Genomic DNA, 26919 nt, shown 5'->3' with positions numbered 1-26919 from the left:
TAAAAAGACAGAATTGTTGTATTTTGGTTACCACCCCTACCACCCCTCCCTAAAAATGCAATAAGAATAATTATAAATGTAATTTATAGTCTAAATTTGTATGAGCCAGACAGCTAGTCATGCAAAAAATTAGCCCTTAACAGCTCAGTCCATAGAAAAATAAAAATGGAGGGCTGTTGAAAAATATCTACACAAACCAAAACATTTTTTTTACAAACTTCAGATTTTTTTCAACACTTAAATAAAAAAAATCTATGCAAATTTGGTTTTGCTGTAATAATGCTGACCTAAAGCGTAATGCTGCTAGGTCACTTTCCCCATTTCCACTTTGAATTTTTTCCCTATTATTTAGTACATTGTATGGTAAAATAGAAGCTATCATCCAAACTACAACTTGTCTCCCCAAAAAGCTAGTCTTCATACAGCCATTTTGATGGAAAAATTAAAAAGTTATGGTTCTTTGTGCAGCATGGTGGCTCAGTGGTTAGCACCGCTACTCCGCAACCCTGGGCTGTCATGAATCTGTCAAAGAATGTATGGAAGAAAGATATCCAGATAAAAACTGTGGAAGAGATGTATGTGACCAGAATGAACACTCATTTCCAGGATATGATAACGATATGACAGAGCAAGAAACACAACAAGATGTCAAAAATCAAGAATTTGACTTGGGCTATGAAAAATTTTGGGATGATTTATAAAAGATTGTGAAGTGGATTTGATTTTAAAAATTTTGGAAGATGAGGCCCTGTACCACAACTACCGCATACACACAGATGGTACATTGAAACTGCAAATGGTCATTAAATGAGTTAATTTTGCCTCCACAGTGGCTCTGTGGTTAGCACTGCAGCCTTGTAGCACTGGGTTCCTGGGTTCAAATCCCACCAAGGACAACATCTTCAAGAAGATTGTATGTTCTCCCTGTGTTTGCGTGGGTTTCCTCCGGGTTCTCCGGTTTCCTTTCACACTCCAAAGACATACTGACAGGAAATTTAGATTGCGTCCCCCAATGGGGACAGTGATTATGTCTGTAAAATGCTGTGAAAATTAATGGCACTATATAAGCGAATAAAATCCATAAATAAGTTAATAGAACCATGGGGGAATGAAAGCGCAAAAAAAAAATTGCTGTAGAGAAATTGGACTCTACCATTTCTATAAATTTGCAGAAATGTTGTTAGGTTCGTTTGCAGAGTATTACAACTGATCTATAGTGGTCCTGACAGTGGAACTCTGTGTAATCATATTCTCTTTGGGGGGCTACTTTGAAGAGAAAAGCATCATCAAAATAGGGCAAGTCTGCTTACAAGTTAAAAAAATCATTACTAAAGAAAAATTCTGATTGGTTAATGCCACATGTTCTAGTCACGTCAACATTCAAATTAGCACACATAAAGCAAGTACTTAATCAATATTCATTCCGACAGAGTCCTCGCTGCAGGTGATCGCTGTATGTCACTGTTTATGTTCTATCCATTCCTAAGATGTATAGCTGCTTTACGTTTTCTCCAGCTGCATTAAATGACTTGTAAGCCAAAGACAAGGGTCTAAAATGCTGAAGCAATAAACATGAATGCCCTTTTGATTGTTTTTGTCTTAAGTAATAGATTTAATTTACTGTCATTTTTATGCATCATAACTTTACTGTGTCTTCAACTCATTCTAATTATAGGAAGGAAAACTCTTTCTGCAGTTTTGCAGTTTATAGTTCTTTGGTATATTGTCACTATGGGCTGTGCAAAGTTACTCTTAAGACTAGATATTTTCATGTTTGTTGTAAAACTAAATTCCCTTTTTTAACCCCTTCATGATATCCACCGTACATGTACAGGCCTGGGGGAGGTGCAAAACGGCATCCATATATGGAATAACGATCGCACGGGCTGACTCCAAGTGCAGGCATGATCAAAAGTGGGTATAAGCGCTAAGAGTTGACACCCTGCAGCAACGCCCATGATCGGTGCTAGCACCGATCACAGGAGTTTAATCCCTCTGATGTCGCTGTCAATAGTGACAGCGACATTGATTAGCATAGCAGAAAGAGGGAGCTCCCTCTCTGTTCCAATTGGCACAATGCAATTGCGATCACATTGTGCCGATGGTCTCCATGATGACCCTGGGCCAAAAGATGAGCATACCTCCCCTTTGTGTGCGATGCACTGATTTAATACCTTGCAAAGCAAAAACATTGCAGAGTATTAGATCAGCGATCACGGCGGGGAAAGTTGATGTTCCATACTGGGACAAGTAAAATAGTAAAAAAAAAAAAAAATGTCTTTAAAAATGATAAAAATATATTTTTTTTAAATCACATAATAAAGAACAAAAAACAAAATATTAATCCAATAAATACATATATTTATGTAAAAACAAAAGCAAATAAATAAAGTGATCATATTTGTTATTGCCTCATCCAGAACAACCTGACCTATAAAACTGTCCCACTAGTTAAATCCTTCAGTGAACACTGTAAAACCGAGTGGCAAAAAGAATACTTTCTCATAATAACGTTGATCAAAAAGTGGAAGAAAAAGCGATCAAAAAGTCAAATGTAAATAAAAATGGTATTGCTGGTATTAAGTGGTGTCCGTTTTTTTAAATGTGCATAAAAGCGCGGTCGACAGCAGTTTTGTGCATTTCTGAAAAGTAGGACACTAAAATGTAAGGGCAATACAATGGCAGATTTGCAATTTTCACTCAGCAACATTCACTGCTGCTTGATTATGCCAAACACCCATGGAGTCAAAATCGTCATTGCACCTGTAGATAAATTCCCAGAGGGGTGTCATTTCTAAAATGGAGTCAATTGAGGAAGGATTCTGCTCTTCTGACACTTAGGGGCTGTGTTTATGGAGTCCACAAACTATTTCTATGATAATTTGTTATCCATGAGTCAAATAGCACTCCTTCCCTCCCGAGTCTCGCCATGTCGCTAAGCAGTACTGTATAGCGCCATATGGGGTATTGCCATGTTCAGCAGAAATTGTGTAAAAAAATTTGATGGTATTTTTACCCATTCCCCCATGGGACAATGTAAAATCTGGGGCTAAAACAAAATATTTGCGATAAAAATGTAAATATTTTTTCTTCACCGCCCACTACATGTGGAATATCGCCACGCTCAAAAGAAAGTGAGTAGCAAACTTTGTTGTCCACTTTTTCATGTTACCTCTTACAAAAGTTAAAAATTTGGGGCTAAAGCAACTTTTTAGTGAAAAAAATGAAAAATTTCAATATTTTTGCGTGCGAAAAGTCTAATGGCGCTTTTTCCCTTCTGAGCAGTGCTGTGCATTCAAAGAGTAGTTTTCATCCGCATATGGGGTATTGCACAACAAATTGTATAGTTCATTTTCTCCTGTTACCCTTGTAAAAATGCTAAATTTGAGGCTGGCAAATATACACACTGCGCAAGCGCAACTGGCCATGACACATTGTGCAAGCACGGAATTTAAACTCTGATTCTAGTGACGTCAGCGCAAACCCGGGAACAGTATTCAAATGGTGAGGGCGGCAACAAAACTGACCGAATGCAATGAGTCACACCCCTATAACTAAATGAGCCAATATGATATAACTGTATAAAGTGCATTTTGCCCATGATTAGACCACCAATTTTAATGAAAAAAGCATGCATCACTAATAACGCAATTGGGGCAGTTTAGATACTACAAAGGACATGACCGATTCCCTTTAAACAGGGTTAGCAATACGTTGGGATTGCGGTATTTTTTCTCTTTTTATACACCCTAAAATCCTGTTTGCTTTTGCAGCTGCTGCTTGAAATTAAGTATTAATGCTGAACTTACTTGTAACCAGAATACTCAAGTCCTTCCCCTGTTCTGTAGTCCCGAGTTTACTCCCATTTAATTTATATGCAGCAATAGGATTACTCTGTCCTAGGTGCATTACTCTAGATTTATCAACATTAAATCTCATTTGCCAAGTCTTTGCTCATTCAGACATCTTTTCCAGATCTTTTTGCAATATTGTAATATTCTTCATAAATATATATTCTAAAGGTGCTATTGACATGAAATTCTCACCAGATGTCTGTAACAACCCATGCAATCTACATAGGCAAAGAAATCTGGCCTGTAGATAACAATTTTTAACAGTGAACCAGTGTCAATAACTTCACTGACAAACTGAAACAAAATTTTAATGGAGGCCAGAAATGGCAATATTTTCAGCGCACTTATATGTGATCCGTGTAACGGACAAACCACAGTTTTAAATAGCTGGCCTGTAGGCAACTATTTTTAACAGCAATCCGGTGTCAATAACTTCACTGACACAATGAAACAAAATTTTAATGGAGGCCAGAAATGGCAAAATTTTCAGCGCAATTATATGTGATCCGTGTAATGGACAAACCACAGTTTTAAATAGCTGGCCTGTAGGTAACTATTTTTAACAGCAAACTGGTGTCAATAACTTCACTGATACACTGAAACAAAATTTTAATGGAGGCCAGAAATGGCAATGTTGTCAGTGCAATTATATGTGAGCCGTGTGACAGACAAACCACAGTTTTAAATAGCTGGCCTGATGCAACTACTTTTAACAGCAAACTGGTGTCAATAGCTTCACTGACACACTGCAATAAAATTTTAATGGAGGCCAGAAATGGCAATATTTTAAACGCAATTATATGTGATCGGTGTGACGGACAAACCACAGTTTTAAATAGTTGGATTTTTAGCGCTGTAATATGTAAAGGACCTGGCTGTATTCTGCAGTGCCAACAAGCATATGGCGCAGATAAATAGTGTTCTCTGGATTGCTTTTTAAGCAAATAATCAGGATTAAGATAAAAAAAAATATTCCTGGCCCCTGATACCTGGGCCTCTTTCTACAAATATATGTAAAAGCACCAGCAGACAGAACTGGAATGGACCCTCTTGCTATGTGTACTGCAGTATGTTATATACCCTGCATGCCTGCCTAGCACTGATATCTCTGCAGATGGATTAGTCCTCAGAAGGACTGTTAATTGAGATGGATATGTGTCTCCAATATAGTCTGGTATACCTACACTAACTAGAAACAAGCAAATCTGTCCCTAGCTCAGCAGTAGTGTTGAGCCACCCCCGTAGTGTTCGAGTTCGGTTCGGTTCGTCGAACACCCATGTGTTCGCCGAACTGTTCGTCGAACTGTTCGTCGAACACCTTCGAACACCGTTAAAACCAATGGCAGGCAAACAAAAACACATAGAAACACATAGAAAACACCTTCAAAGGTGTCCAAAAGCTGACAAACTGCTCAGAAGACACAACTAACACATGGAAAAGTGACAAGTACATATAGTCATGCGAAAAGAAAAGAGGTGGAGGAGTAAAAGGAGGGGGAGACACAAATATAGGCATGTCATGCCCTTCTAAAATCCAAAAAGTGAGAAGCCGACACGTTCAGTCCGCTCCTGCCCGTGCCACCTCCGTGTCGCCGGGTTTGTTCCAGAGCCGCGGTGAACCCTGACGGCCAGCCCCCCTCTCCCAATACTGGTGCCTGTCCGCTGGTGGGTCGAGCGAGCCCCCCTGTGGTGGAGGCAGCTCTAAGCTTTTTAATTTAAATTGTCTCTCTAATTTGAATGAATACACTTTAAATCCATTTACAAGGATCTATTGGAGGGCAAGTCTCATGCCAGCAGCCGCGTAATTCCAGCTCCAGTAGCGTCCACTAAAGCTGCTGCAGTTAAAAAGCATTTATAAGGATCGAGCTCGGCTGTCCACCGCAAGGCATCCTACTGCCAGTCCCAGCCCCTATGCCTTGGGGTGCCTCCTGATGCTCTTCACTGAGTATCCCGTGGTCCCGAAGCATTTCCTTTGAAAAAATTAAGTGTCCAGACTACAGGTGGTGTAGCTTGCTTAACAGCCGGGATAATCCGCTGACTAGCAGACACTGCTACTAGGCACAAAGTATTTCCTGGGCTAGATGCAGTTAAAAATTTGTAATTAGATACTCTCGTTGGATGCTGAGAAAGCATTCCATAGAGTCTCCTGGCACGCCATATATGATTCTCTTAAAAAGCTTGGGGTAGGGGTCTAGGGGACCCTTTTATAGCCAAAATCACGGCCCTGTATCACAATACGTCACCTAGGCTGAAGATAAATGGAACTGTAGCACCCTGAGGGCTCGGTTGCTACAGAGGTATTGCACCTCACCCAGAGGTGTGATATCTCACTCTCAGGTAAGGATGGAGTGTGGATCAGGACCCGACACCTGCATGCATTACACCACATTGCCGTGGGGCAGGGCGACCAATATGCCTCTGAGATGGGCACGACAGTCCCTGTCCCTGGCTGGAGTGGGGGGAGGGAACACTGAGGAAGGGGAACCCTGTAGTGCAGGAGCAGGGAGGAAGCAGTTCCTAGCTGCATTGAGAAGGGAGTATAAAAGGTGGGCACCATCTTAGTTCAGTGCAGAGAAGTCTGAGCGGAAGTGGCAGGGAGCAGGGGCTCTGCATGAGCTCTGCTCCGGAGGCGGGCCTAGTAACAGAGGCCCAGGCCTGGAAGAGGGAGAAGGAAGGAAGAGGAGCAGAGAAGGCTCCAGGAACGAGGAATGAAGGGATCCCAGGGGTGCGGACGGGCGAGTCGCCACCGCACGCCCGAATCCACCTGCGTGGAGGGGTCAGGCCAAAGGGAGGCAGGAAACAACCCTCAGCTTGAAACCGGAGGCTCTGACATTTTATGTGGCGCAGCCCCTCGCTACACCCGCTAGGAAGGCACCACATAGGGTCAGGGAAACTGGCGCCAAGTTTACCAAGAGGAGGCCCGAGGCAGCCGGACAGAAGGGTTGGTAAGAAAGGCCAGACAAAGGACACACAAAGGGGGTCCTGTGAAGCGCTCCAAAGTTATCTGGGAGTTGTCTGAGCCCCTCACCTGGTGAGCACAGTACGACGTGGGCAGCCGTTACCTGCAGACGTGGTCTGGATAATAAGAACTGTGAGTAAAGGCCCTGGACTGCATCACTGACTCCGTGTCGTTACTGCTGCTGCCCTGCACCATCACCCCCATCCTCCGCATACACTGCCCTGAGGCTATACTCCTCCCGTGGGGAGTTATGCTACGCTCTGCTGCACCCACAACACCAGCCTCAGCGGTCTGCCCTGCAGCGGCGGTTCACTCTGACCGCAATCCACGGGTGGCGTAGTCGGACATTTAAACATCAAAACCACATAAATAGCTCCGCCACTGGTTTGACCACCCTGAGCCACGGAACCGGGTCGCCGCCACGAAGACTACAACCACCAGCATCCACCAAAAAGGGTCCGGCTCCGGGTGTCCCAAGGCCCAGGGGGTGCATCAGAACATTTTCATCACCTTTCACAATCACCAATGGGACAAGGCAGGGATGTTCTCTGTCCCCTCTCTTATACATCCTAGTGACGGAGCACCTGCTCTCATCAATTCGCCATAACCCCAATATTAGGTGGATTGAGGTGGGAGGCACCGAGTACAAGTGCTCTCTATTTGCTGATGATGTCCTAGTATATATCACTCAATCACATATATCCATCCATGCTGTTTTGGCTGAAATAGTTCACTTTGTTACATGGTCAAATTTTAAAATCAATGCAGCGAAGTCTGAGGCCCTCGATGTCTCCCTCCCCAAATCCATATAGGATTCCATCCAGTCCAACTTTCCCTTTGCCTGGCCCTCACAGGGTATCAAATACTTAGGAATTCCTATTCATAGAGACCTCTCCCATCTATGTTATCTTAATTTTGGGCCCTTTATTGAACAACTCCATACAGACCACGGTTGGCAAGTTAGAACTGTAAGATTCACTACGTGAACCACTAGTGTTTTGTGGAAAAGCACATGTACACTGTGTTCCAAATTATTATGCAAAAAGTGTTTAGGAGTGATAAGGGAAGAATTTGTTTGTTTGTCAGTTAAACTCATTGATGGTGATGTGTGTCAGGGCTCTTTATATCACTGTAAGCAATTGCAGACACCTGTGCTAATTAGTTTGGCAGGTGTGTCCAATGAAAGGCAAGACTACTTAAGAAGGCTGTCTCACATTATTAAGCAGCCTACATTTTCTGCCAAAATGGGAAAGAAAAAGGATGTGTCGGCTGCTGAGAAGCAACAAATTGTGGAGTGTTTAGGTCAAGGCATGCCTACAATCAACATTGTGCGATGATCAGGATGAAGTGTCTTGGCAATCAAGAAGTATGTAGCTGATTCACAATACACACATGTGCGTGCTGATAAGGGCAAATTGAGGACTCTTTCCTACAGGCAATTACGTCAGGTTAAAAGAGCAGCGGCAAAAAAGCCTTGTCATAGCAGCAGACAAGTTTTTGAAGCTGCTGGTGCCTCCAACGTCCCCCGAACAACAAGATGCAGGGTCCTTCAGAGGTTTGCAGCTGTGCATACGCCATCCTGTCGACCTCCTCTATCCACTTCACACAAGCAGGAACAGCTCCAGTGGGCTAAACATTACATGAAGACTGATTTCAAAACTGTTTTGTTCACGGATGAGTGCCGTGCAGCGCTCGATGGTCCAGATGGATGGAGTGGAGGATGGCTGGTTGATGGACACCCCACGCAAACACGGCTACAGCGCCAACAAGGAGGAGGTGGAGTAATGTTTTGGGCTGGAATCATGAAGAGAGAGATTGTCGGCCCCTTTAGGATCCCTGAAGGCGCTAAAGATGAACTCCATAATGTATGTGGATTTTCTCAAACAGCACTTCCTGCCATGGTTCAAGAAGAAGAACCGTGTATTTCACAGCAAGATCATTTTTTTGCATGATAATGCACCATCTCATGCTGCACATAAAACATCTGCATCTCTGGCTGATATGGGCATAAAAGGGGACAAACTTATGGTGTGACCCCCATGCTCCCCTGACCTCTACCCCATTCAGAACCTCTGGAGCATCATCAAAAGGAGTGTCTATGATGGCGGGAGGCAGTTCACATCTAAGCAACACCTCTGGGAGGGTATTCTGTCCTCATGCAAAACAATTGAAGCAGAAACCATCCAAAACCTGACAAATTCAATGGACGAGAGAGTTCAGAAGCTCCTTTCGAACAAGGGGTCCTATGTGAAAATGTAACATCACCTAGAATAAAGTTTTGAGTTGAAAACTGTTTGATTTCAGTTTCTAATAACCTGCTAATGCTTATAATTTCAAAAATGACCATTTTTTTGGTCTTTATTAAAATGAAAAGGTTGATCGAAAAGTTTGGGGGATCTAAGAGTGTGGCAACCCAGTAGTCATGATTACTTCGAATTCTGACAATATGAGGGTCATGTTGCAGGTAGTGCAGCAAGAAGGCACTTATGTGTCTTGCGCATCTCGGAGCCCCAAAATTATTTTCCGGGCTAGATGCAGCTAAAAATTATTATTAATTTTAAATCTGGTGGAGCTTAGTATAGATGGCCTAATAGGATCAGTGCTGCACACTGCTACAAAGCCCAAATTATTTTCCAGCCAAGATACAGATAAACATGATTAGTAATTTTAAATCTGGTGGAGCTTATTATAGATGGCCTAATAGAATCAGTGCTGCACACTGCTACAAAGCCCAAATTATTTTCCAGCCAAGATACAGATAAACATGATTAGTAATTTGAAAGCTTAAAACGGTTGGTAGGGTGATTTTAACCAATCATCAAGCTTTTACTCTCCCCAGGATGACACAGGGGTAGAAAAGTCGTTTCGGATCCATGATTTGTTCATCTTTATGAACGTGAGTCTGTCTACATTATCAGTGGAGAGCCGCGTGCGCTTATCTGTCAGCACACCACCAGCAGCGCTGAACACACGTTCAGACAGAACGCTGGCTGCGGGGCATGACAAGATGGAGAAATGGTAAGAGAGGATGTTGAGAAGGCCAAACTTTTTAATTCCTATTTTGCATCTGTTTTCTCTCAGAAAGAAAATGTAACATCAACTGATCTTCACTGTCCTTTTAAAGGAATAGAAGAATCCAAGTTATCTGTAAACAGAAAGATTGTGAGGGAATATTTAGCTAACATAAATGAGTTCAAGTCTCCAGGTCCAGATGAATTACACCCCAGAGTACTGAAGGAGATCGTAGAAGAAATTTTTGAACCACTCTCCATAATCTTTGAAAATTCTTGGAGAACAGGAGAAGTCCCAGAAGACTGGAGAAGAGCAAATGTTGTTCCTATCTTCAAAAAGGGGAAGAAGGTGGACCCAGGGAACTATAGGCCGGTGAGTCTGACTTCTATACCAGGAAAGATCTTTGAACAAATTATTAAACAACATGTATGTAAGTACCTGGATAAGAATGAAGTGATTAACCAGAGTCAGCATGGGTTTATAACTAACAAGTCATGTCAGACTAACTTAATTTCCTTCTATGACAGAATCACTGACTGGGTGGATCAGGGAAATGCTGTAGATATAGTATATCTTGACTTCAGCAAAGCATTTGACAAAGTATCTCACACCATCCTTATTAAAAAAATTACCAAGTATGCAATGGACCAGGCAACTGTTAGGTGGATTCATAACTGGCTTAGTGATCGGACTCAAAGGGTGATTGTAAATGGCTTCACATCCAGCTGGATGAATGTCTCAAGTGGGGTACCACAGGGCTCCGTCCTGGGACCTGTATTGTTCAACATCTTTATCAATGATTTAGATGAAGGAATTGAGGGTAAACTGACTAAATTTGCTGATGACACAAAGCTAGGAGGGATAGCTAATACTAGAGAAGAGAGAGAGAGGATTCAAAAAGACCTAAATAAACTGGAGCAGTGGGCAGCAACCAACAGAATGGTTTTTAACAGGGAAAAATGCAAAGTACTACATCTGGGCAATAAAAATGAAAAAAGCATATACAGAATGGGAGGAATAGAGCTAAGCAACAGTACATGTGAAAAAGACTTAGGTATACTAATAGATCATAGACTGAACATGAGTCAACAGTGTGATGCAGCAGCAAAAAAGGCAAATACAATTCTGGGATGTATTAACAGAAGCATACAGTCTAGATCACGTGAAGTCATTATTGGTCTTTACTCCTCTTTGGTTAGACCTCATCTGGAATACTGTGTACAGTTTTGGGCACCACATTTTAAAAAAGACATAGACAAACTGGAGCAAGTTCAGAGAAGAGCGACCTGAATGGTGACTGGTCTGCAAACCATGTCCTATGAGGAACGGTTGCAGGATTTGGGAATGTTTAGCTTGCAAAAAAGAAGACTGAGAGGAGACTTAATAGCTGTCTACAAATATGTCAAGGGCTGTCACATTGTAGAAGGATCATCTTTATTCTCATTTGCACAAGGAAAGACTAGAAGCAATGGGATGAAACTAAATGGGAGGAGACACAGATTAGATATTAGAAAAAACTTTTTGACAGTTAGGGTGATTAATGAGTGGAACAGGCTGCCACGAGAGGTGGTGAGTTCCCTTCAATGGACGTCTTCAAACAGAGGCTGGACAGACATCTGTCTGAGATGATTTAGTGAATCCTGCTTTGAGCAGGGGGTTGGACCAGATGACCCAGAAGGTCCCTTCCAACTCTACCATTCTATGATTCTATGATTCTATGATTCTATGAGATCTCCAAGGCGTAAGTGGCTAGCTTCGGCCATTTATCCAGATTGGAAGCCCAAAAAGAGCAAGGGTCCAGTGACACAGTCATGGCTTCAATGTTTACTTGGAGATACTCCTGTACCATCGTCTCTAGGCGTTGACTATGTGTCAGACTTCTTGTCTCTTGTGGCCTTGCAAAGGATGGGCTAAAAAAGTGGTGAAATGATTCCGCAAAATTGATGTTACCAGCAGATACTGTGGTTCTGTTACGGTTTGAGTGCTGAACACTTGACGGTCCCACGGTTGGCAAGTTGGAACTGTGAGATTCAATACGTGCACCACTGGTGTTTTGTGGAAAAGCACATGTAAGATTCTGCAACAGTCTCTGCTGATACTCCTGCATTCGTGCATCCCTTTCTATGGCAGGAATAATTTCTGCAAATTTACTTTTGTACCGGGGATCTAACAGTGTGGCAACCCAGTAGTCAGGATTATTTCTAATTCTCACAATTCGAGGGTCATGTTGCAGGTAGTGCAGCAAGAAGGCACTCATGTGTGTTGCGCATCCAGGAGCACCAAGTCCCTGTTGTGTTGGTGGCGAGGTAACAATCATGCTTCCTTCCTCTGTCCTCTCCCCCCAACCTCGCACAACAGAAATGTGATCAAGGTCTCCCTCATCTGATGAGTCTTCCATCAGTTCGTCCTCCACTTCTTCCTGGGCTCCTGCACCTTCCTCACTAGTTTGGCTGCTACCATGCGCCCTGGTAAAACCATCTCCCCCACCCTCACATGCCTGCCGCCTTGGTGCTGCCGACCGTCTGGACCTTGCAGATGTTAGCCCTTCCGCATACAACTCCTCCTCCTCTACTTCCTCCACCTCCTCTTGTGCCACCACCTGACTCCGAATTCTGTTTAACATGTGCTCCAGCATGTAAATCACCGGAATAGTCATGCTGATAATGGCATCGTCAGCACTAAACATCTTCGTCGCCATTTCAAAACTGTGCAGAAGGGTGCATAGGTCCCTGATCTGAGACCACTCCTCCAGCGTGATTTGCCCCACCTCTGGATCTCGTTGGCCCAGGCTATACGTCAGAACGTATTGCACCAGGGCTTGTCGGTGCTGCCACAGTCGCTGCAACATGTGCAGAGTTGAATTCCACCGGGCAGGCACATCGCATTTTAGCCGGTGAAGTGGCAGGTCCAACGACTTCTGTAGTCGCTGAGCTGCGGGATGTGAACGGCGGACGTGAGCACACAGCGACCGTGCCCTCTGCAGAAGGCCATCTAGTCTGGGATAGTGGGCTAAAAATTGCTGGACAACCAGGTTCAACACGTGAGCCATACAAGGCACGTGTGTGACATTGCCCCGGCGAAGGGCCGCGCCCAGGTTTGCAGCATTGTCGCACACGGCCTTCCCTGGTTTCAGGTCCAGTGGAGACAACCATTCATGAAATTGGTTCTCCAGAGCTGACCACAACTCCTCAGCTGTGTGACTCACATTTCCCAGACATTTCAAAGTAAAAACCGCCTGATGACGTTGAGCTCTACTGCCAGCATAGTAAGGAGGTGTGCAGGATCCCTTCTGTGCAGTTAGAAAGCTTGTGGCATGACCAGACAGGCTTTGGGTGCAGGTGGAAGACCGAGAGGAGGTTGAGGAGGCAGAAGCAGTGGAGGAACTTTGACATAAAGAGGATTGACGCACAACTCGTGGGGACGGCAAGACTTGGACAGCAGCCCCTTGTCCTGCTGTCACCATAGTTACCCAGTGCCCAGTCAGCGACATATAACGCCCCTGTCCATGCCTACTCGTCCAAGTGTCTGTGGTGAAATGCACCCTGTCACTCACAGAGTTTCTCAAAGAAGCGGTGATGTTGTGTGCGACATGCTGGTGGAGCGCAGGCACACCTTTCTTTGAGAAGTAATGCCGACTGGGCATCTGGTACTGGGGCACTGCGACGGACATAAGGTCTCGAAAATCCTCTGTGTACACCAGGCGGAAAGGCAGCATTTCTGTAGCCAAGAGCTTGCAGATGGTGAAATTCAACCTCTTAGCTTTCTCATGGCTAGGAGGAAATGGTCTTTTACTTGTCCACATCTGAGGGACCGAGGGCTGGCTATTGTGCTTAGACGGGGTTGATAAGGGTGTCCCCGGCAAACTGACGGTCTGTGAGGAAGATGCAGGCGGACATGTTAGGTTGCCTTGATCCAAAGGTGGTGCTATCGATGTCGGACAGCGCTCAACACCAGCTGGTGTTACCACCTCCAAAGAAAATGATGACCTGCCAATCACACTGGCTGTTGCGGGTAAAGAGGTGGCAGGTCTGCGCCCCAAAACAGGTGTGACTGCTGTCCCCCCAGTCACAGAGGATGAAGAGGCTGCGGATGCACAAGATATGGCAGACGGTGGTTGGCCCGGCCGGCTAGGCCACATTGTAGCACACTGAGCTTCCCACTGCAACTTATGCTTCATGTCCATGTGCCGGTTCATGCATGAAGTACTCAAACTATGTATTTTTTGGCCTCTACTTAGCTTTTGCTGACAAATGTTAAAGATAACACGAGTTGGGTCATCTTTATCGATCTGAAAAAATGCCCAGGCTATGCAAGGCTTAGCACCCATGCGACCTGAAGAGCCACCATGACATGTGGTGAGAGGCAGAGTTGTGTTTGAGGATGCAGTTGTTGACGTGCTTCCAGTACTACGTCTCTGTCCAGGAAGGCGCAACCTGACCTCGTCGTCACTAGCATCTTCCTCCACCTCCTCTGCTGACCTCATCTCTTGGCTGACTGTGGGTTGACAGTAAGTGGGATCTCCAACCTCATCATCATCACCCTGTGCGTTATCACACCCGTCGTCCTCAGAGCCAACCTGTTCCTGCCCTGACAAAAAACTAAAGTTGTCGCTCCAATCAGGAATATGAGTTTTATCATCGTCTTCCTCATTGTCTCCACCAACAGGAGTTACAGTTTGGGAATGAGGGTCTACATTATGGTCAGAACCTTCTGCGTCTGGTCCTGGATCCGACTCATAAAGATTCTGGGCATCAGTGCAGATCATTTCCTCGTCTGGATTCACAGAAGCGCCGGAGTCGACCTCTGATTCCCAGGCTATAGTATGAGTAAACAGCTCTGCAGACTCAACCATCTGTTCTACCTCATACTCAGACGGGCAGCTGGAGATTTGGGAGCTGTGAGGAAGCAAGTGCGATTGGGGTGACACCTTTGAGGACTGGAGTATTTGTGATGTTGAAGTTGATGTGGAGGAGAGCCCACTTAAAGGAGCACTTGATATCCGTTGAAGCACCTGCTGTTTTTGTGCCTCATCTGGAATTTGTAGCGATTGGCGTGGCCGTAAGAAAGGGATCTTATCACATTGTCCGCTAAAAGAAGTAGACATTTTAGTTTGGCTGGAAGATGGTCTTTCTTCTGCAGATGTTACTGTTGCATTAACACCTACCCCACGGACACAACCTTTTTTCCCCTTCCCAACACGCCTATTCCCCTTTCCACCAGCAGCAGGCCTTTTTCCACTCATTTTGGTGGTTAACTAATTCACAACTCTGGAGTTGTTTGCACAAAAAAACAATGGATGGGAACCGAGCAGAGCTGAGTGGCCAAACTGTGGTATTAGGCCAAAACTATTGGCTGGGTTAGATGGAGAAAAAAATTATATTCGATTTGCAACCTGATGGAGGTCAGTATAGATGAACTAATAGAACAAGTCCCACACACAGCTAGAAGCCCAAATATTTTTTCAGAGGTAGATGCAGAAAAAAAATATATTCAGTTTGCAACCTGATGGAGGTCAGTATAGATGGACTAATAGAACAAGTCCCACACACAGCTAGAAGCCCAAATATTTTTTCAGAGCTAGATGCAGACAAAAAATTATTTTGAATTTGCAACCTGATGGAGGTCAGTATAGGTGGACTAATAGAACAAGTCCCACACACTGCTAGAAGGCCAAATATTTTTTCAGAGCTAGATGCAGAAAAAAATTATATTCAGTTTGCAACCTGATGGAGGTCAGTATAGATGGACTAATAGAACAAGTCCCACACACAGCTAGAAGCCCAAATATTTTTTCAGAGGTAGATGCAGAAAAAAATTATATTCAGTTTGCAACCTGATGGAGGTCTGTATAGATGGATTAATAGAACAAGTCCCACACACAGCTAGAAGCCCAATATTTTTTCAGAGGTAGATGCAGATAAAAATTATTTTTAATTTGCAACCTGATGGAGGTCAGTATAGATGGACTAATAGAGAAAGTCCCACACACTGCTAGAAGGCCAAATATTTTTTCAGAGCTAGATGCAGATAAAAATTATTTTTAATTTGCAACCTGATGGAGGTCAGTATAGATGGACTAATAGAGAAAGTCCCACACACTGCTAGAAGGAAAACTATTTTTTCAGAGCTAGATGCAGAAAAAAAATATATTCAGTTTGCAACCTGATGGAGGTCTGTATAGATGGATTAATAGTACAAGTCCCACACACAGCTAGAAGCCCAATATTTTTTCAGAGGTAGATGCAGAAAAAAAAATATATTCAGTTTGCAACCTGATGGAGGTCAGTATAGATGGACTAAAAGAGAAAGTCCCACACACTGCTAGAAGGCCAAATATTTTTTCAGAGCTAGATGCAGAAAAAAATTATATTCAGTTTGCAACCTGATGGAGGTCTGTATAGATGGACTAATAGAACAAGTCCCACACACAGCTAGAAGCCCAAATATTTTTTCAGAGGTAGATGCAGATAAAAAATTTTTTTAATTTGCAACCTGATGGAGGTCAGTATAGATGGACTAATAGAGAAAGTCCCACACACTGCTAGAAGGCCAAATATTTTTTTAGAGCTAGATGCAGATAAAAATTATTTTTAATTTGCAACCTGATGGAGGTCAGTATAGATGGACTAATAGAGAAAGTCCCACACACTGCTAGAAGGCCAAATATTTTTTCAGAGCTAGATGCAGATAAAAATTATTTTTAATTTGCAACCTGATGGAGGTCAGTATAGATGGACTAATAGAGAAAGTCCCACACACTGCTAGAAGGCCAAATATTTTTTCAGAGCTAGACGCAGAAAAAAATTATATTCAGTTTGCAACCTGATGGAGGTCAGTATAGATGGACTAATAGAACAAGTCCCACACACAGCTAGAAGCCCAAATATTTTTTCAGAGGTAGATGCAGATAAAAATTATTTTTAATTTGCAACCTGATGGAGGTCAGTATAGATGGACTAATAGAGAAAGTCCCACACACTGCTAGAAGGCCAAATATTTTTTCAGAGCTAGATGCAGATAAAAATTATTTTTAATTTGCAACCTGATGGAGGTCAGTATAGATGGACTAATAGAGAAAGTCCCACACACTGCTAGAAGGCCAAATATTTTTTCAGAGCTAGATGCAGAAAAAAATTATATTCAGTTTGCAACCTGATGGAGGTCAGTATAGATGGACTAATAGAACAAGTCCCACACACAGCTAGAAGCCCAAATATTTTTTCAGAGGTAGATGCAGATAAAAATTATTTTTAATTTGCAACCTGATGGAGGTCAGTATAGATGGACTAATAGAGAAAGTCCCACACACTGCTAGAAGGCCAAATATTTTTTCAGAGCTAGATGCAGAAAAAAAATATATTCAGTTTGCAACCTGATGGAGGTCAGTATAGATGGACTAATAGAACAAGTCCCACACACTGCTAGAAGCCCAAATATTTTTTCAGAGCTAGATGCAGAAAAAAATTATATTCAATTTGCAACCTGATGGAGGTCAGTATAGATGGACTAATAAAATGATGCTATGCCCAAAATATTTTACTTCACTAGGTGCAGTAAAAAAATTCGTATTCTATACACAGGTGGTATATCTTGCAACACAGATAGGCTACTCCACTGACTAACACACTCTGCAATAGGCCAAAAAGGATTAGCTTTGCTAGATTCAGCCAAATGCTGTGAAAAAAACTTGCACAGCACTGGCATAGACCTGCCTGGCAAAAACTGATAGGAACTGATGTAACCTAGTCCTGAAAAGGACTGCAATTACAATTAGTCTTTACTCCCACAATCTATCTATTTAAGAGCACAGACCTGCCTGATAAAAGTCGTAGGAAATGCTGTAACCTAGTCCTTAAAAGGACTGCAATCACAACTATTCCCTACTCCCAAGCTATCTGTAGATTTGTGCGAAAATTGGCTTGAAATTAACAAGGTATAGCGCACACAGCAACAGCGGTGCCGTCTAACACGCAGCTGCAGCAGTGAGAAAATGGTGGCGACGGGGAAAATGGCTTGGTCTTATAGGGCAAGGACATGTGACATACACTGCCAATGACACATGCCCTTGCTTGTGTGAAAAACAGCAGTTCGCTCCGTGTGTGTGCTGCTGATAGGCTGACAGACTGCACCTCCCCACTGCAAATGCGGGAAAGAGAAAAAAAAATGGAGATCTTCATTATTCCTGCAGAGATCCATCCCCTGCCCCTCCCCCCACCCCGCTGTACACTCAAACTGCGTATTAACATTAATTTTCATCATTACTGAGAAAAAATCCAGTTATGATTTTGGTGCACGAACAGTTATCGAACATAACCTCGAACAGCCGAATTTTTCTCAAATCGTTCGTGTTCGCCGAACGGCTCGAACACCGCCCAAAACAGCTCGAATTTGAGATTGGCGAACAGTTCGAGTAGAACAACGCTCATCTCTACTCAGCAGCAGCTCTCCTTACACTGTCTTATTCCGGAGTGACTGTGACGAGCATGGTGGCGCCAGGTCTGATATAGACCTGATGACGCTGTGTGGCCAGCCAATCACTGTAATGCCACAACCAACATGGCTGCTGCATTACAGAGTGTGACAGACAATCCCTGCATGTTTATTGGCACTCTAAAGAGCGCCAAACATGCAGGGAGGGGACCCAAGCTCCCTGAGCAACCCCAAAAATACTCGGTGAGCGCCGAGCAGTAGCGAGCATGCTCGCTCATCACTAGTTGGCACTATAGAAAAAAAATTATTAATATTATTATTGCAGAAATGTCCATCCTCATTTCATCTTCATCATCCTAGTAGATGGCAGCAGATTTTATTAAGAAAGTCTCAGTACATTTGTCCATTCTTCCTCATTCCTTCAATTATATGAAGTTTGCCAGTGCCGTATGCTGAAAAAGAGCCCCACACAATGATTTTCCCACCTCCGAACTTCATTGTTGGTATTGTGTTTTTTGGGTGATATGTGCCTTTTGGCACCAAACATGGTGTGTATTATGACACCCAAAGAGTTCAATTTTGGTCTCATCTGAAAGGACTATATTCTTCCAGTTTTTACAGGCTTGTCTAAATGTTGTTGAACAAACTTTAAATGCACTTAAACATGCTTTTTCAGCAATGGAGTCTTGTATGGTGCATACACACCATGGAGTAAGTGCATTACTTATAGTTTTCTTTGAAACATTTGTACCTGCTGATTTATGGCCTTTCTGTAGCTCTCCACAGGTGGTCCTTGGCTCTTGGACAACTGTTCTGATAATTCTGTTCACTGCTTCATCTGAAAGTTTGCAGGGAGCACCTAGTCGTGGCCTGTTCTTGGTGAAATGATGTTCTTTCAACTTCCGGATTATGGCCCTAACAGTGCTCACTGGGACCTAAAGTAGTTTAAAAATTCTTCTGTAACCAATGCTATCAGTATGTTTTGCAACAATAAAGTTGCAAAGGTGTGGAGATAGCTCACTGGTTTTACCCATCATGAGATGTTTCTTGTGTGGCACTTTGGTAATGAGACACCTTTTTAGTATATGGCTGTTATACACAATAGACCTAGCTCTGATTCCAGCATTTTAACCCATTAAATGCCGCTATCAGTAGTTAGAGCAGCAAGTGAGGGGTTTCACAAAGGGACATTGTTCCATCTGTCAGCCTATCAGCATCCCCACAGCACAGGGTGCCACTGGTTGCTAATACACACAGAAAGATTAATTCAATAAGTCTATACTATAAAAGTATATTGCCATTTATCCCATTTGGGGAATTCTGTAAAAAAAATGAAAAGCTATGCAAGAATTGCTGTTTCTGTTCATTTTGCATTCCAAAAAAATAATTAAATAAAAAGTGATCAAAATTTCAAACATATCCCAAAATGATTTAAAAAAAAACAGTTTGTTATGCTAAAACGAACCCTTAACATCTCAATTGTAATGCATAGTGATTTATATAAGAAAGAAAAAATGTAGTTACGAATTTAGATTTATTGTTTCTTCTTCATGCCTCTTGCCTGGTGTCACGTGTTGGATGCAGCGCTGTCACATCGGCAGTGCGGGAGCCAATCAGTGATCTCACTAGTTATGAGCAGGGTGTTCTGTTTAAACGGGCAGATCTGCTGAGCACACTGATTATCTGCCATGCTGTCAACGTGACTTTAGTACTAAAGCCAATGCCATACACCAGAAGCAGCAGAGGAGAATCATAGGTGCACCCAAGAATGGTAAGTAAAGTTCTTTTGAAACAAACTGTTCCCAAGGTCTCGGATTTTCTTAATGGCGACAACCCTTTTAACACTAAATTTGTACAGCAGAGTGAATAGCATAACGTTGGCAGAATTTCTGTGTTGTTTATAATCCTCACAATAAAGAGTCAATAAAAGTTTGTTAAGTTATATGTACACCAAAATGATTCCACTGACAAATACAATTAATCCTGGAAATAAACAAGCCCTCATGATTAGCTCATCAAAAAAATAAAATTGATATGGATCCTGGAACGTGACAATAAAAATGTAAAAAATGAAAATAAAAAATGGTGTGTCATAACGGCCAAAATTGGCTGTGAACCCAAGGGCTTAATAAGCAATTATTTTACTTTCTTGGAAAAACAGCTGTTTGTTCCTGCAAAACATGCAAATTGACTCTTCAGAGTGGAAAAGGACTTGAACTGTGCCATCTATTGGAAGTAGTATTCCTAAAACTCAATATCGACCATGACATTTGACTTGGGATAAAAGGCAAGCCAGATACTCTGTTTGCAGACACGTGTTTCGGGTGTTTTCCCCTTTTCAGTGCAAAGTAAGAGATCTGATTTGGCTGTTTAAGAGGCCTCTAACTGAGGTCTAAGGAAGAGACTTTTCCCACAAAACCACAATGCCATTTGTAATTGCTGCACGGTTTTATTGGAGAAATAGCTGTTTTTCAAAATCTAGTAATTGCTTTTTAAATGATCACCAAACTGTGTTGTGGCCACACAAAAGCCATGACCTGGCCACTCTATCTGGCCTTACTCTTACATACCTTTCAATGCTAATGCAACAATCTCTTTAATTTTTTATGAGGCCGTAAAACTAAACACACATTATCCTATGCCGACTTGTGTATTGCTCCTGAACTTTTACTAACATAAGTATTGATGTAAATTTCTAATCAGACAGCATATTATGCTTAGTAAAAAAAAAAATATGCAAGCTGAAAATTTACAGGATTTATGAGTTAAACAAATCACGACATTCAAGAACAAAAATAAAATTATTTTGATGAATTATCCTCCTAAATTAGCAAGATGTTTTCTTTCATTCTTGAACTTGAAGTTTCTCAAGAACTTGTAAGATAGTAAAAATCAACTTGGGCATTTAATTTTTTTATGATTTTTAAAGAACTTTTGTTAAAGTAACAGTAAATCTCTGCCTCATTTCTTTAGTCTTAAACTCCATGACAGCTCTCTGTAATTACTTTGGAACATAGAACTTGTTAGGTCTTTTGCCAAATGGAGAGAGATGCTTCATATGTTATTATTTTAATTTTCTTCTTCCTATTTCAACTAGAGAAAGAGTCATGCAAAATACATAGTACAATGTCTCTTCTTACTTTAATATATTTTCACTTGAAGCTATACCTCTATGAAAAAAGTGTGTATTTTCAAAAGGCCCTAAAAAGTGAACATAAAATAAAAGAAAGCATGAGCAACTCTTTATGAGTTTTTCTTCATATTTAAATGCCCTTATAATTAGAATCAGTAGGGATCTGGGTCTTTAAATCTTTTCTGATTGTTCAACTTCCCAATAAAGGTGCGCAGCTCACCCGACAAGAGCGCACAGATCTTGTCTGAGTGCACACACAGAAAAGGCTATGGATTCAATATGTTTTGTGTTTATTTATGAAAATATCTGAGACTTGCTAAAAATTTTGAACACATTTTAAGCTTTTAAATATTTATGAAAACCCAAAGAGATGAACTGGAATATAAGTTGGTATGCACGCAATGTATAGGTGTTCACACTGGTCACTAAACAGATAAACCCTAAGATAAAGACAAAATTAGAATATAGAAAACCTATACATAAAGGAAATACCAAAAAATAAACAAGATATAATTGCCAAAGAATACAAAAAATCAAAGGAACACGAAAAAATGCATTCCGAGACCAAATTATTATAGATGAAAAATAAATTTATTAGTATAAGACTACACAACACAAAATAAACCACAATGATAAAAACACAAAATATAAAAATAGAGGAGATCTGGATGTATCCCTGAATGTCAAAAATATAGGCCAACATGCAAAAACCAGCACATGATAGTATTACATAAATGCTTATTGAAGTGCAATGTGCAAAAATACAATATGAAGATTTATAAATAATACATAATATTATAATACATCAATTTACTAAATCATGATGGTAAATAACAAGAAGTGCAAGGTGCTTTAGCAACCATAAGTAGGTCTATGAACCATGAATGAATATCACACACCACAGATCCCCTCACACCACTCCAACTCACGTTTCGCTCTCGCTTCATCACTCCCTGTTTTAGCAGTTTCAAAGGTGAGAAAAGGTCGGATTCTGGAGATGTTTTTAAGATGCAGGTGACAAGAGCGAGTGAGTGATCAGATATAGGGAGTAAAGGAAAGGTTAGTGTCGAATATGACCCCAAGGCAGCGGGCGTGCTGCTTGGGAGTTATGGTTGAACCTCTAATGTAATTTCAATGTTAGGTAGAGTTAGGTTAGTAGAGGGAAGAAACACAAGAAGTTCAGTTTTGGAGAGATTCAGTTTAAGATAGAGGGAGGACATGATGTTAGAGACAGCAGACAAACAATCATTGGTATTTTGTATTAGGGTGTAATGCAGATGTCAGAATGCAACGAGTCACAAAATGAGGGCAGTCAAATAGCTATAAATAACAATTTATATATATATATATATATATATATATATATATATAGTACAGACGAAAAGTTTGGACACACCTTCTCATTTAAAGATTTTTCTGTATTTTTATGACTTTGAAAATTGTACATTCACACTGAAGGCATCAAAATTATGAATTAACACATGTGGAATTATATACTTAACAAAAAAGTGTGAAACAACTGAAAATATGTCTTATATTCTAGGTTCTTCAAAGTAGCCACCTTTTGCTTTGATGACTGCTTTGCACACTCTTGGCATTCTCTTGATGAGCTTCAAGAGGTAGTCACCTGAAATGGTCTTCCAACAATGTTGAAGGAGTTCTCAGAGATGCTTAGCACTTGTTGAACCTTTTGCCTTCACTCTGCGGTCCAGCTCACCCCAAACCATCTCGATTGGGTTCAGGTCTGGTGACTGTGGAGGCCAGGTCATCTGGCGTAGCACCCCATCACTCTCCTTCTTGGTCAAATAGCCCTTACACAGCCTGGAGGTGTGTTTGAGGTCATTGTTCTGTTGAAAAATAAATGATGGTCCAACTAAACGTAAACCGGATGGAATAGCATGCCGCTGCAAGATGCTGTGGTAGCCATGCTGGTTCAGTATGCCTTCAATTTTGAATAAATCCCCAACAGTGTCACCAGCAAAGCACCTCCACACCATCACACCTCCTCCTCCATGCTTCACGGTGGGAACCAGGCATGTAGAGTTCATCCTTTCACCTTTTCTGCATCGCACAAAGACACGTTGGTTGGAACCAAAGATCTCAAATTTGGACTCATCAGACCAAAGCACAGATTTCCACTGGTCTAATGTCCATTCCTTGTGTTCTTTAGCCCAAACAAGTCTCTTCTGCTTGTTGCCTGTCCTTAGCAGTGGTTTCCTAGCAGCTATTTTACCATGAAGGCTTGCTGCACAAAGTCTCCTCTTAACAGTTGTTGAAGAGATGTGTCTGCTGCTAGAACTCTGTGTGGCATTGACCTGGTCTCTAATCTGAGCTGCTGTTAACCTGCGATTTCTGAGGCTGGTGACTCGGATAAACTTATTCTCAGAAGCAGTGTTGACTCTTGGTCTTCCTTTCCTGGGGCGATCCTCATGTGAGCCAGTTTCTTTGTAGCGCTTGATGGTTATTGCAACTGCACTTGGGGACACTTTCAAAGTTTGACCATTTTTTCGGACTGACTGACCTTCATTTCTTAAAGTAATGATGGCTACTCGTTTTTCTTTATTTAGCTGCTTTTTTCTTGCCATAATACAAATTCTAACAGTCTATTCAGTAGGACTATCAGCTGTGTATCCACCAGACTTCTGCACAACACAACTGATGGTCCCAACCCCATTTATAAGGCAAGAAATCCCACTTTTTAAACCTGACAGGGCACACCTGTGAAGTGAAAACCATTTCTGGTGACTACCTCTTGAAGCTCATCAAGAGAATGCCAAGAGTGTGCAAAGCAGTCATCAAAGCAAAAGGTGGCTACTTTGAAGAACCTAGAATATAAGACATATTTTCAGTTGTTTAACACTTTTTTGTTAAGTATATTATTCCACATGTGTTAATTCATAATTTTGATGCCTTCAGTGTGAATGTACAATTTTCATTGTCATGAAAATACAGAAAAATCTTTAAATGAGGTGTGTCCAAACTTTTGGTCTGTACTGTATATATATTAAACAAGCTGACAGGGATTGCAACAGGGGTTAATAATGAGAACACTTATCACAATAGCAATAACAGTAGCAATAACACACAATACATCACAATAACAATAACAATAGCAATAAAATCCTTCTCTAAAATACTGTATCTAGCCCAAATATGGGATTAGCACTGAAGTCCATTGGTTCTGCAAATGGCCCTAGCGGGGGTCTCTGGTTATTCCCGCTAGGCCTTTAAGTCTTTTTCTGACAAAGTCAATTAGATCCCATTTGGCTTGTTCCACCTCACCCGTTCCCCTCCCAACCTTATACCCTAAACCCGATTGTTCCCGATACCGTGAAGGAGCGGTTGTAGTGATAGCCCTGTTCAGTGATGACACTCGTCAGCTTCTGCTGACGAGATCTCTCCGGCACGACTCTTTTCTATCCTCTCTTTGTCCTGTTGATCGGGGTGATTTACCACGTCGTGGGTAGGAGGGTCTTGTACATTTCCTTAATGTCGTATCCAAGTCCTGGTCCTTTTCCGTAGCCGTGACACCCGAGGGACCGCTGCGCTGAATCCCACGCTCGTTCACCGGCAGCCACCTTTCTTGCCTTATGGGTCTCTCACCCCGGTCTCTCTTGCTGGTTCCTTCAGCGAGTCCGGCCTGCGTCACGTCTCTCTCTGTGTCTGGCGCCGAAATCACCTCAGGCACTGCGCGCTCGACCAATAAAAATTGAAATCCTCTGCTGGAGGTCACATGACCAAGTCCAGCGTGAAAACTTGAAATGCTCACCAGATGGCGCTCTTTCTCCTTATTACATACATCTCGAATTGATTCTCTGAAAGACTTTTCTCCTTCTATTACAAAGGTAGGGGTGATGTCAGGGGAAGAAGTGTATAATTGTGTGTCGTCAGCATAGAGATGATACTGGAACCCAAATCTGCTGATTGTTTGTCCAATAGGGCCAGTGTATAGAGAGAAGAGGAGGGGCCTAGGACTGAGCCCTGCGGAATCCCGATAGCAAGGGGACAAGGAGAGGAAAAGGAGCCAGCAAAAGATACAGTGAAGGAGCGGTCAGAGAGGTAGGAGGAGAACCAGGAGAGAACGGTTTCCTTGAGGCCTATAGAGTGGAGCATAGTGAGGAGGAGCTGGTGATCCACAGTGTCAAATGCTGCAGAGAGATCCAGGAGAATCAGAATGGAGCAGTGACCTTTGGATTTAACTGTTAGTAGATCATTAGAGACTTTAATGAGGGCAATTTGAGTGGAATCTGAAGAGCGGAAACCGGATTGTAGAGGGTCGAGGAGAGAGTTATCTGAGAGATAGCGTATTACATGGGAGTGGACCAAGCGTTCCAGGAGTTTAGAGATGAAAGAAAGGTTAGAGACGGGTCTATAGTTAGCAGAGCAGTTCTGGTCCAGGGATGGCTTTTTAAGTAAAGGGGTTATGATGGCATGTTTAAATGAGGAGGGAAAGATACCTGAAGAAAGATAGAGGTTAAATATTTTAGTCAGGTGAGTGGTGACCACCGGTGAGAGGAGATGTGAAGGAATGGGGTCACTGTTGCAGGTTGTAGGCCAAGAAGAAGCAAGGAGCTTGGTAACTTCTTCTTCTGTAACAGGCTCAAAGAAGGCAACTGAGCTTTTAGTGCAGCAGGGAAGGGGATCCAGACACTGGGGAGATTGGGCTGAGATGTCCTGATGGATGTGGTTTATTTTTTCTAGGAAATAAGTGGCCAGATCCTCACTGCTGAGGTTGGTGATGGGGGGCCTGTGCTTTAGGGCTCAGGAGGGAGTTTAAGGTTTTAAAAAGTCGTTTTGGATTGTTGGATAGTAAAGTGATGAGGGTGGTGAAGTAGGATTGTTTGGCCAGATGAAGGGCAGAGTTATAGGTTTTGAGCATGAATTTATAGTGGATGAAATCCTCTGCTAAAAGAGATTTTCTCAGCACACCTTGAGCAACGCTGAAGAAAACATGTTTGCATCGTGTGCCCGAGCTGCCGTTGTCTGTGTCGGGTCTTTATGCGTGTAAAAGGTGCTGCTTCATCTAGGGCACTCTTCAGTGTATTATTGTAGTGTAACAATGCTAAGTCTGGACAGAAGAGGGAGGAGATGGGGAGATTGTCCATAAGCTGCTGTGTATTAATGGTACGTGTATTCCTAAAGTGTGGTAAGTGGGGGTATCTCGGGTGAGAAGACAATTCTTGACAGAGAAGGAAATTAGGTTGCGGTCCGACAGTGGGAGAGGGGAGTTAGTAAAGTCATGCAGCGAGCAGAGATGGGAGAAAGCCAGGTCCAGAGTCATCCAATCTTCATTCATAGGAGAATTAGTAAACTGTGAGAGGCCTAATGAGGAGGTTAGAGAAAGTAGATGAGAGGCAGAATGGGAGAGGGGATCATCGATGGGGATGTTAAAGTCTCCCATGATCATAGAATCATAGAATCATAGAATCATAGAATGGTAGAGTTGGAAGGGACCTCCTGGGTCATCTGGTCCAACCCCCTGCTCAAAGCAGGATTCACTAGATCATCTCAGACAGATGTCTGTCCAGCCT

Source organism: Phyllobates terribilis, unplaced genomic scaffold (genome assembly GCF_046119375.1).
Source record: "Phyllobates terribilis strain yellow unplaced genomic scaffold, ASM4611937v1 Scaffold_1__5_contigs__length_1240528914, whole genome shotgun sequence".
Lineage (NCBI taxonomy): Eukaryota > Metazoa > Chordata > Amphibia > Anura > Dendrobatidae > Phyllobates > Phyllobates terribilis.
Note: the sequence above shows the minus strand (reverse complement) of the source record.